Source organism: Microcaecilia unicolor, chromosome 3 (genome assembly GCF_901765095.1).
Source record: "Microcaecilia unicolor chromosome 3, aMicUni1.1, whole genome shotgun sequence".
Lineage (NCBI taxonomy): Eukaryota > Metazoa > Chordata > Amphibia > Gymnophiona > Siphonopidae > Microcaecilia > Microcaecilia unicolor.
The window spans coordinates 58,051,485-58,063,988 of NC_044033.1; positions in this window are offsets into that span (position 1 = coordinate 58,051,485).

Sequence of the window (12,504 nt, forward strand, 5' to 3'; positions counted from 1 at the left end):
TGATGTAGTACACATTTGGTTCCAGCCTTCCTGTTTCAGACTTGGGGCTGTTCTGCCTTACCTTTTACATTCTTTAACTGAATTTTGGCAAGCCTATAGATATACACTGTAGTCAACCAGTGAAGCCAGTATTTTACTCCCATTACTGCTTTTGGGGTTGTTTATCCCCTCTTTGCCTGGGCAGTGGCACACATCTACATTTTGCAGCTGTGGACATTTGGTAATATTCTTCCTTGGAGGGTCATACGTGTTTCCTTCTGACAGTGCTTTTCTTACCGCTGTTGTTTTTCAAGAGACTCCTTTTGAAGTAACTTTATTGGGGGATAGCTGGAAGCCTTTGTAGTAAACTTGGAGAGATCCAAGTTTTGAGAATCTCATGGTTTGGCTTCCATGCTGTCACTACGGAGTTGAGGAGTAGCCTAATGGTTAGTGCAGCAGGCTTTGATCCTGGCAACCTGGGTTCAAGTCTCCTGGCAGCTCTGTGGGACCCTCCATTTCCCTGGCTACAAAAAGTTAGACTGTGAGCCTTCTAGGGACAGAGAAAGTACCTGCATGTAATGTGCATCTAGTAACACTATATAAATGATTAGTAGTATACTGCTATATCTTCAGGCTGATTTGTGTAAGGTCATTTCTTACAAGTCTGGCAGTGCTAATTATTTTTCCTGTCTCTTAAGGCACACACACCTGTCATTTGGAATGCCAGTGATGAAATCTTCAGTTTATGTAAGTCTGAAGATTCGTTTGATATACCAAGGATCCCATGCCGGTCCTTTCTTGGGAAGAGTTATGAGGTCAAGATTCTGTTTCTATAGAAAGTTTCTCAGATCTTTGCCTTCCTGAGGGGTTTTTGCATGTAGTCAAACCTCATAATCTCAAGTTTCTATTTATCTTGCAGATTCTTCTATATTTCATGCTACTGCTAGTTTAATGGTCAGTTATACATTAAAGGGATCTTTTACTAAAGATTAGCTCGAGTTATCTGCAGCAGAGCCCATAGGAATAAAATAGGCCCTGCTGTAGATAACTCAAACTAATCTTTAGTAAAAGACCCCTTAAGTACTATTTCCCTTCCTAATCTAACAGTAGAAAGTCTGGTTCCAGTGCTGCCTTGGGACTTTGTTTGCCACCCTTTAATTTTCTTCTAGCAGGCATAAACATCAGTTTTTATGTTTTCTTTGACCTTGAATTTTTATTGCTCTAACTAGATACATTTTGGATTTTTCGACAAATTTCTTTAACTGGTGTATTCCTATTCCAGGGATAATGAAGCACTGATTTTCTCCAAGAGGTTAAATTATTTCTACCTTTGAGTATACACAACCTGTCACTTTCACACAGAAGGTACTACTGCTGCACTCTTACCACTTAGCTACTGATCTGGGGGGGGTCCAATGTATTTCTCCTAAGGGGATGTCAATATTTGTAAGAAACCTGTTACTGAGTGATGAAGATAGTTCTTCATCTGCAGATTTAGTGGATATTGCCCAACTTTTTAGTTGTGCCCAGAAATCAAAGAGAGCTCTCCTAAGCTGGGTCTACTCCATCCAAATGGTTGGCCTGGAGCAAGTGATATTTCACGATTTTATGGCTCGATTCCATCGCCCCCCAGAACATTTCACCTTGAAAAAAAGTTCCCCTGTCATATATCCTGACATCTGTGGGTACCTCCATCTCATCTGAATTTCCAGGAAACTTCTCTCAGAAGTCTGTGAGGCTCTAACCACATTACTGCTTTTGGGTTGCAGCATCCCAAGATACCACCAGTCATCCAGGCCTTCTAGCTGGTTCTCTGAGGTAGGACAAGAAATGGAGGAACTGGCTCTGAATTTGATGCTACAGAGAGCTGTATCAATTACATTATGAGACTTGTTTTCTTTTTAAAAAATGTATTGCAGTTTCACAATATCCACAAGACAAATTCTTGTTCCAAGGAACTCAGAAGGAAAACAAGGGAAAAAAAAATCCTTTAAAGAAATGAACCTCTTTCACTTCCTTAGACCACAATATCTGGGAGAGTAAACAATAGCAAATAAGGAGACATAAAGAGATCAGTGATAAATCACTATAAACAGAAGTAAGGGCTTAACATGATTACCCCATTCATCTTTTCATTTTACAAATTCCAACCCCCTATTTTATCTGCTCAGCTAAACTTGTGATCTCATAATCTGTGTTTCCTAACTAACTGCTTAGTGGCTGTTTCTAATTTCTAATTGATATCTGTATTCTATGTAACAGATTTTAAAACTGCTTATTGGCTATTTGTATTTGATAGTTGATAATCTGAGAACTGGATTTAACAAGTGCTTTAAAATCGGTAGTAGTTTCTCTTGTGTTTTTTTTCCTTCTGCTTCCATAGTGTGTGGAGCCCCTCCCCTCCCCCATCTGCTTTTGTTGTAAGGCATTTGCATAGCACAGGTGGAGCTTCTCTCCACGTGGTTTTTGTCTCTGCACAGAAGCTGGATGGATTTGGGAGCTCTCAGATAAGACTATTTTCTGATTACACCTACCTTACAGTTGTGGCTCTGGGCATTTCAATGCTGTTCTAGAGATAGGTTACAGCAAACACATTCCATAGGTCTTAAGCTTAAGCCCACCCACCCCAAGACTGACACTTCCTATATAGCTTTCCCAAATATACTACGTATCATAAATTAACCCCACCCTAATTACAACCCCATCATAGTACACCTGTTCATACCCATTTCAACAAATCAGGATGACTTTTATTCTCTGTAATAATTGTGGTGCTTTAGTTTCAAGGCCAAGCATCTGGAGACTTAAAGCTTGTCCTATCTGTCTTCAGCTTTTTCTATTTTCTACCACAAGGGGCAATCCTGATGGTAATCGGTAGCGTGGACACATTGGCACTCACTGCGTGAGTATTGCTCGTGTAGAACATGAGCCCTTATTGCTAGGTCAATGGGTGGAGGTAAGGGCTCAGGCAGTAAATAGCCGCACGCCACTTTTAATTCTAGCGCATGACCATTTACTGCCCCTGTTTAAAAAAGCCTTTTTTCCCAACTGCAGTAAAAAAAATGGCACAGAGCGCACCAAAAACATGCGCCCACACTACTGCGGGCCACTTTTTACAGCAGCTTAGTGAAAGGACCCCACAGTGTTGAGTGCTGCCAAGGGAAGTTTTCTCTCACTGATGCTTTTCAAAGCAGTAAAATCACAAGTGGAATTTGATTAATTGCAGAAGACACTGGGAGACTGGGCATCAATCTAGCAGATGAAATGTATAATGCACATAGATAATAGCCAAAATAATAGTGATAGTAGGTTTCACATTTGGAATCTATTCAGAAAAAAATGTAAGCATTATTATTATTATTACATTACATTTGTACCCCACATTATCCCACCTTTTTGCAGGCTCAATGTGGCTTACAGAGTAAGGTTATGATAAAGTCAGTACATGATTTAAATTCAGTAGATCATAAGTTGAGGTAAAAGAGGATTTAGATGGGCAGATGTTGGGTAGATTGTGTGAGAAGTGTTTTAGGTGTGCTTGGGTGGTTTGGGGGATGATTTGTGTCATTGAGGGTGACTTTTGTAAGCTTTGTTAAAGAGGTGTGTTTTCAGAGCTTTGCGGAAGCTGGTTAGATTGTTCATGGTTTTCAGGGCCTTGGGTAACGCATTCCAAAACTGTGTGCTTTTGTATGCAAAGGTCGTAGCCTAAGCCTGTTTGTATTTCACTCCTTTGCAGCTGGGGAAATTCAGATTGAGGAATTTGCGGGCTGATCTTTTGGCGTTTCTGGACGGTAGGTCCACTAGGTTTAGCGTATAGCATCTGCGTGAATGATTTTGTGCACGGTTGTGCAGATCTTGAACTCAATACGTTCCTTGAGCGGTAGCCAATGTAGTTTCTCTCTTAGGGGCTTCGCACTTTCATATTTAGGTTTTCCAAAGATGAGTCTGGCTGCCGTGTTTTGGGTTGTTTGGAGTTTTTTAATGGTCTGTTCTTTACAGCCTGCGTACAGAGTGTTGCAGTAGTCCAAGTGGCTTATTACTAGTGACTGTACCAGTGCGAAAGACGTTTCTTGGGAAAAAAGGTTTAATTCTTTTGAGTTTCCACATCGATTGGAACATTTTTTTCATTGTGTTCTTCACGTGGGTATCGAGTGTGAGGTTTTCTGAGATAGGAAGTGTGCAGTGAGGTGTGGTTATAGTGGAGTAACTGTTTGTGTTGTATTGGGAGGTGAGAACTAGGCATTGGGTTTTTTCTGCATTGAGCTTTAACCGGAATGAGTCCGCCCATGAGTGCATGATCTGGAAGCTCTGGTTGATCTCGTTGGTTATTTCATTTAAGTCACTCTTAAATGGGATGTAGATTGTGACGTCATCGGCATATATGTAGGGGTTAAGGTTTTGATTGGCCAAGAGTTTGGCTAGTGGTATCATCATTAGGTTGAAGATTGTGGGTGAAAGGGGGGATCCTTGAGGGACTCCACATTCCGGTGTCCAAGGCGGTGATCTGGTAGTATTCGTTATAACTTGGTAGGATCTAGTGGTGAGGAATCCTTTAAACCATTTGAGAACTGGGCCTCCGATTCCGAAGTATTCTAGTATGTGTAGTAGTATTCCATGATCCACCATGTCAAAGGCACTGGACATGTCGAATTGTAATATGAGAATGTTCTTGCCGGTTGCAATTGTTTTTTTGAAGGAGTTCATTGCGGACACTAGTACAGTTTCGGTACTGAGATTTGGCATATTTTTTGAGCCAGTGTGTGAGTTCATCTACTGAAATTAGGTCAAAATTGGTCCATGATCGATCAGCTGGGTATTCCCCGGGTATTGGGTCTAGGCATTCAAGGATGCTTGAATATTCAATGGTGTTACTTGGTAACATGCATCTGAGCTTTGTGATTTTTTCATTGAAATACTTCGCTAGGTTGGCTGCCGATGGGGTGTCTGTGTTGTTCGAGGTGACTCGTGTGGTGTTTAGAAGATTGTTTATGAGTGAAAAACGTTTGTGTGTGTCCTTGTAATCTGGTCCTATTATGGTTTTGTAATACGTTCTTTTGGTATGTCTGATGCTGTATTTGTATTTTCTTTGTAATTGTTTCCATTCTTTAAGTGTGTGTTCATCTTTTTTTTTTTTGCTCCATGCTCTTTCTAGTCTTCTGACCTGTGTTTTTAATTCTTTCAGTTCTTCATTGAACCATGGGATTGAGCTAATCCTATGCGAGGTTCTGGTTTGGAGCGGGGCTATATTGTCTAGGACTGCTCTGCATCTGTTATCCCATTCTTGTAAGAATTGGGGTGATTCTGTGGTTGTTGTCCATTCGGCGGTATATATTTGTTGCCAAAATGTTAAAGGGTCTATTTTGCCTCTCGTTGTGTAGGATCTTTTTTCCTGTTTTTGTTGTTTCTCTTTTGTTTTCCAGAGGAGGGAGGTGTTTGCTTTGTAGTGATCTGACCATAGTGTGATTGTCCATTTTGTGTCCTTGATTGTGAGGTTCGCGTCTGATGAAAATTTGTGAGTTATGATGTCCAGTGTGTGTCCATGTTTGTGGGTGTGTTGCATGTTAGGCCAGTGGAACTCCTAGAGTTGGAGGAATTCCTTGCATTCATGTACGTTGTTTGAGTTGGTGTCTTCAAGGTGGAGGTTAATGTCTCCTGCTATGATGATATTCTGGGATTATGGACAGTCCCCCAGATTTTATATAGTGCGCCTAGAGATCCATGTCGAAATCCAAGTGTATTCTGTAACAATGTGCGTAACTTAATTGGCTTAAGCCAATCAGTGTTGTTAACAGCACTTAACAAGCAATAATGAGCACTAATTGGCAATAATTAGAATTTACGCACACAACTCCCTAAGCATATTCTTTAATGAACTGCTCCTAAATTTTAATGCATGCAGGCAAAAAGAGGTGTGGAAATAGGCATTTTCTGGGTGTTTCAAAATTTACGCACATTGTTATAAAATATGGCCCTCTGCGCCTAAATCTATGTGCTGAAATGTACGCCACATTTTCTTTGGTGTAAATGGAGGCACATAGTTTTAGGTCCTAGTATATCAACTAAGAGTATTCTATATACTACACCTATATACCACAGAGTGGAAGAGTGACCTAGTGGTTAGAGTGGTGGACTTTGGGCCTGGGGAACTGGGTTCAATTCCCACTACAGGCACAGATAGCTCCTTGTGACTCTGGGCAAGTCACTTAACCCAACATTGCCCCAAGTACAAATAAGTACTTGTATATAATATGTAAGCCACATTGGACCTGCTATGAGTGGGAAAGTGTGGAGTACAAATGTAACAAAAATAAATAAATCTAGGCACCACTTATAGAATACACTTAGGCAGAAATGTTTTCCATGTGGCTTTTCTAGGCATCATATATAGAATCTGGCCCAATACGTGAAAATCATCTGCCCAGCACTAGCCAGAATTTTAGAAATGTTTAGGGAAGTAAGAGAGAGTAAAACAATCCTATATAATAATTCTCACCTCCAACGTTCTATACTTGGGACCGTGGCTCCCTGGAGGTGGTCTGCTAGGCAGACACGCACTGACGTCACTGACGTCATGACAGCTGATTCCAAAGCAAGGGGAGGAGTAGGGAAACTACTCCTCCCCCTGCCTCGGAATAATCTTTCACCCCCGCGCTACGGCACCCTCGACCCCCCCTTCCGTGAACCTGTCGACCCCCCGGCCCACCGAAAACCGCCCCCCGCCGCCATTGGGGACTACCTGTGCTGACGGGGGACCCAAACCCCCGACAGCCGAAGTGTTGCTGTGCCCTTCGCATTGCTTCCTCAATCATCTTCTCTGCAAGTTTCTCTGCGTGCGTCTGGCGTCAGACGCTTGCAGAGGAACTTCCAGAGAAGATGATTGAGGAAGCAACGCGAAGGGCACAGCAACACTTCGGCTGTCGGGGGTTTGGGTCTCCCGTCAGCACAGGTAGTCCCCAACGGCAGCGAGGGGGGGGCGGTTTTTGCCGGCATGGGGAGGGGTCGAGGGGGCCGTAGCGCGGGGGGGGGGGGGAGAAATTGTCTGCCTAGGGCCCATTTCCTTGCCTTCAGAAACGGGCCTTTTTTACTAGTAAATCATAATTCTTCTATATCGCTCCATCATGCAATTGCATCTTTAGCATTGTGTGTAATTCAGGCTGCAGCAAATTAAATGATACAGCAGAATTAGAAAAGGTACAGAAAAGGGCAACCGTAATGATAAAGGATATGGGATGACACCCCTATGCGAAATGTTTAATGAGGATAAGACTCATCAGCTTGGAGAAGAGACAGCTGAAGAGGAAAAATGACAGAGGCCTATAAAAACCTAATTGGAGTGGAATGAATAAATGTGAATCAGTTGTTTACTCTTCAAAAAGTACAAAGCCTGGGAAACACACCATGATGTTACTAAGTAATACAATACTCCCTGGTTAAATCGAGCTGAGCAGCACCGCTGATTAACCACTGTAACTGTTATGGAACTTGCCGGTTAGTACAGGGGTGGTCCAGGGATAGTTACTAGTCAGAGCTGGGAGTTCTGTGGGCGCTGGCTATGTTCAGTGCTGATGTTCACATGGCTAGCTGGGCATATTGGACTGCATAAATAGCAGTCTCTGCCTGGTTAACTCTGCAAGTATGGTGCTGAATATCAACTGTACCTGGATAATCTCTGGGTGCCCTCAAAGAGTCAAATATGTAGCTCCAGTGCCCAGATAGACCTGGATTTTTTTTATGCCAGGTCCTAATTTAGCTGGCTGTGCTGGCTGAATATAGACCCTTCTGATGTTATCTGTGTAATTTAAATTCATGGATAAGTGGCTTGTGTGTTCACCACTTGCTGGCAAAAGCATAACTTAATTTCAGGCCCTTTTACTAAAACTTAGCATGCGCTAAATGCTAAGAAGCCCATTAGTAATTTTAATTTGTAAATAGTAATGTTAATTTGTACAGCTCTGCGTAAGTCTAGTAGCGCTATAGAAATGTTTAATAGTAGTAGTAGTAGTAGTAGTAAAAGGGCCCCTTTGAAAATCTGGTCCTCGGTGAATTGTGCCCTTGTAGTTTTCCTTATTCCACAGCATTAATCTTACACTGATGGTTTTCCTTAGGTAAGTATATGGCTCTTTATACCATCATACTGAGATGTCTGTCCTCTTCTTTATCAAATCTCTGAAAAGGCAATGCCAATGTCCTGCAAAGTTTTCCTGTGTTATCAAGTTTGAAACCCTGCTAGTCAATGTGGATGTGATCGCAGTACTCATATATCATTTTGTGAATGTGAAATTATCTGTAAGGGTTCCTTTTACCAAACCATGGTAAAATTTGCCATTCCCAGTGCTTGACATGGGACTTTACCATCAGTAGCTGCAAATTTAACATGGCAGTTATTCAAGGAGTTCCAGCATATGCCAGTACATTACCATGTTAAATTAGCAACTATTGTGCAGTAATGTGCTTAGAGTTAGTGCAGAAGCAAACATGTGGACAATGGGGAGCCGGTTGATATTGTATATCTGGATTTTCAGAAGGCGTTTGACAAAGTGCCGCACGAAAGACTCCTGAAGAAATTGCAGAGTCATGGAATCGGAGGTAGGGTATTATTATGGATTAAGAACTGGTTGAAAGATAGGAAGCAGAGAGTAGGATTGCGTGGCCAGTATTCTCAGTGGAGGAGGGTAGTTAGTGGGGTCCCGCAGGGGTCTGTGCTGGGTCCGTTGCTTTTTAATGTATTTATAAATGACCTAGAGATGGGAATAACTAGTGAGGTAATTAAATTCGCCGATGACACAAAATTATTCAGGGTCGTCAAGTCGCAGGAGGAATGTGAACGATTACAGGAGGACCTTGCGAGACTGGGAGAATGGGCGTGCAAGTGGCAGATGAAGTTCAATGTTGACAAGTGCAAAGTGATGCATGTGGGTAAGAGGAACCCGAATTATAGCTACGTCTTGCAAGGTTCCGCGTTAGGAGTTACGGATCAAGAAAGGGATCTGGGTGTCGTCGTCGATGATACGCTGAAACCTTCTGCTCAGTGTGCTGCTGCGGCTAGGAAAGCAAATAGAATGTTGGGTGTTATTAGGAAGGGTATGGAGTCCAGGTGTGCGGATGTTATAATGCCGTTGTATCGCTCCATGGTGCGACCGCACCTGGAGTATTGTGTTCAGTACTGGTCTCCGTATCTCAAAAAAGATATAGTAGAATTGGAAAAGGTACAGCGAAGGGCGACGAAAATGATAATGGGGATGGGACGACTTTCCTATGAAGAGAGGCTGAGAAGGCTAGGGCTTTTCAGCTTGGAGAAGAGACGGCTGAGGGGAGATATGATAGAAGTGTATAAAATAATGAGTGGAATGGATCGGGTGGATGTGAAGCGACTGTTCACGCTATCCAAAAATAATAGGACTAGAGGGCATGAGTTTAAACTACAGTGTGGTAAATTTAAAACGAATCGGAGAAAATTTTTCTTCACCCAACGTGTAATTAGACTCTGGAATTCGTTGCCGGAGAACGTGGTACGGGCGGTTAGCTTGACGGAGTTTAAAAAGGGGTTAGATAGATTCCTAAAGGACAAGTCCATAGACCGCTATTAAATGGACTTGGAAAAATTCCGCATTTTTAGGTATAACTTGTCTGGAATGTTTTTACGTTTGGGGAGCGTGCCAGGTGCCCTTGACCTGGATTGGCCACTGTCGGTGACAGGATGCTGGGCTAGATGGACCTTTGGTCTTTCCCAGTATGGCACTACTTATGTACTTATGTACTAAAAGACCAAGGGTCCATCGAGCCCAGCATCCTGTCCACGACAGTGGCCAATCCAGGCCAAGGGTAAGTGATCCCACACTAACTGCAAAAGTGCCGATTAGTGCATAATATTTGCAGCATGCTAATCACGAAACGCCTTCCATGCCCATTCTCTGCCCAAGACATGCCCCCTTATACAAAAAGCACTGAACGTGTGGTTTACTGCAAGAACACCGCAAAACCCCTTAATGCAGTTGTGTGCTAGCAGTCATTGTGCAGTAAGCCACACATCATACTTAATGCGGTTCAGTGGAAAAGCCCCTAAATGTTACTCTTCATAGCTCCTGGAGAATACAGCTCTAAGAGTAGATATTATTCCTTGCTGGTTCTGAAGTCTGAGCCATTACTAACAGGCTTGGTTTTCTACAGTTTCATTCTCTTTTTCTGTGCTGCTTGCATCTCTTGTACACCACCACTAACTAATCCTGTATAATAATAATAAAACAAGCAGAAACCTATCTAGAATTGTCTCATGACTCCTGTCATTCAAGCACTCATACAGAATAAGCATGCCTTGATGTGCATATAACAGGCAGATTAAAATCTGACAATAAATGTGAAGTAATTTGACTTGCTTGATTTACCTTAACTCACATATAGTAACATAGTAAATGACAGCAGATAAAGACCTGTTCAGTCCATCCAGTCTGTCCAACAAGATAAACTCATTTTACATGGTATGTGATACTTTATATGTATACCCAAGTTTGATTTGTCCTTGCCATTCTCAGGACACAGACTGTAGAAGTCTGCTCAGCACTGTTCTTGTACTAAAAGTTCTGAAACTAATGTCAAAACCCCTTAAAATTTACACTCAAGCCCATCCATATCTATTCAGTCACAATCAGGGCGTAGACCATAGAAGTCTGCCCAACACCAGTTTTCCTTCCCAATTACCGGCATCACCACCCAATCTCAGCTAAGATTCCGTGGATCCATTCCTTCTAAACAGGATTCCTTTGTGTTTATCCCATGCATGTTTGAATTTCATTACCATTTTTATCTCCAACACCTCCTGCGAGAGGGCATTCCACGTATCCACCACCCTGTATGTGAAAAAATACTTCCTGACATTAGTCCAGAGTCTGCCCCCTTCAACCTCAATTCATGTCCTCTAGTTCTACCACCTTCCCGTCTTCAGAAAAGGTTTGAAAGGTATTAATCCGCAAACAAACCTTTTCCGTAGACGGGAAGGCGGTAGAACAAGAGGACATGAAACAACAATTATTACAGACACTAATCTGTTCCTCTTAGCTTCTGTCAAGAGCTATCACCAAATATTTCTTATCTCTTCAAAGTTCCTCACATACCAAAATACATGTATATTCTAGGAATGGGCAGCCAGAAAATTATTGCGTTGTTTTTTTTCCATTCCAGAACGAATATTATTATGAGAGTGCACTGTTCTTAAAGAGTGTACATTATATGTAATACCCTCTAAGGAGCGTCCTGGATTCTGGGGACCTGATCTAACAGGAGACCCTGGGGCCAGGTCTGGCAGCCCCCTATATATATAGCACATGGTGCTTCCACCTGAGGTAAAAGGGTATTAATGTGCAAGGTTTCCCTCCTTTTCCCTCAGGAAATTAGCACAAAATCTATGTGAATTCCCATGTCTATGATAGGCAGTTAGTAGGACTACATGCAATTGCACTTGCGTTTGAGTTCCAGGGCAATCATAAGCAATTCTCATTATGGGTTTCACAGCCCCTGCCTGTCCTTTGGGATTCTCAAGGTCGCAGTGGTGCAAGAGCCTCATTTACTCTTTCTCCTGTTTCTCTTTGCACATCGCCTTCGCCTTCATGATCTTGAGACTCCAGTCCCCCATCTTCATCCACACTATTTCCCTTTTCATTAAAGATCTGAGGCCCCTGATGCTGAAAAGCAAATTCAGGTGTTAGAGGCCATTACTGCCAGACTAGCGCCTGCATTTGATTGCGCTGAATGCTCAGAACTGACAAGCGCGTGAAATAATGAGTTTGCCAGCTCTGAGCACAATGAGTATGCAAAGGCATGCAAAAGAGGTCAGCCCCTATTACTCCTCAATGCTCAGTGGGCAGCGCACCAAACAAGGGTGCTCCTCCCCTGACAAACCCTATGCCAGCTTGGAGCTGCCATTAGGTTGTACCAGGCTGAGGGGAGGGAATGACCTCCTATCAAATTAAATCCCTGGTGGTCCAGTGGACCCCAGATTCCCCACCCCCCAAAGACATAAGAGCTGGTAGACTCCATACCCCCCCCCCCCCCCCAAAGATGCAAGGTCTTGGTGGTCCAATGGACCCCAGTCCACCCAAAAAATAAATAAAACTCTGGTGGTCCAGTGGGACACCTGGCCAAGATCCCCCCCCCCCCCCCCGTAAACTAGCCTCAGTGGTCTAGTGATGGCCCTCTAACCCAACTCCTCTTACCTTGAAGAAGTATGAGGGACTAGGGCTTCTTCTCTGCTCCTGCTGAACGGTCCTCAAAACGGCGGCACCCTGCTCTGCCCAGTGCATCCTGGGATGTACTGGGCAGGGCCCTGCCATTTTGAGGACTGTACTGCTGGAGGAGAGAAGGAATCCCTGTCCCTCCTCTTTCTTCAAGGTAGGAGGGGATTTTGTGGAGGTGGTTGAGTTGGGGGGGCCACCGCTAGACCACCGAGGCTAGACTATGGGGGTCCTTGGCTGAGATTCATGGGACCACCAGGTCTTCGAGTCCTTGGGGGCTGGGGTGTCAGGGGTCCACCAG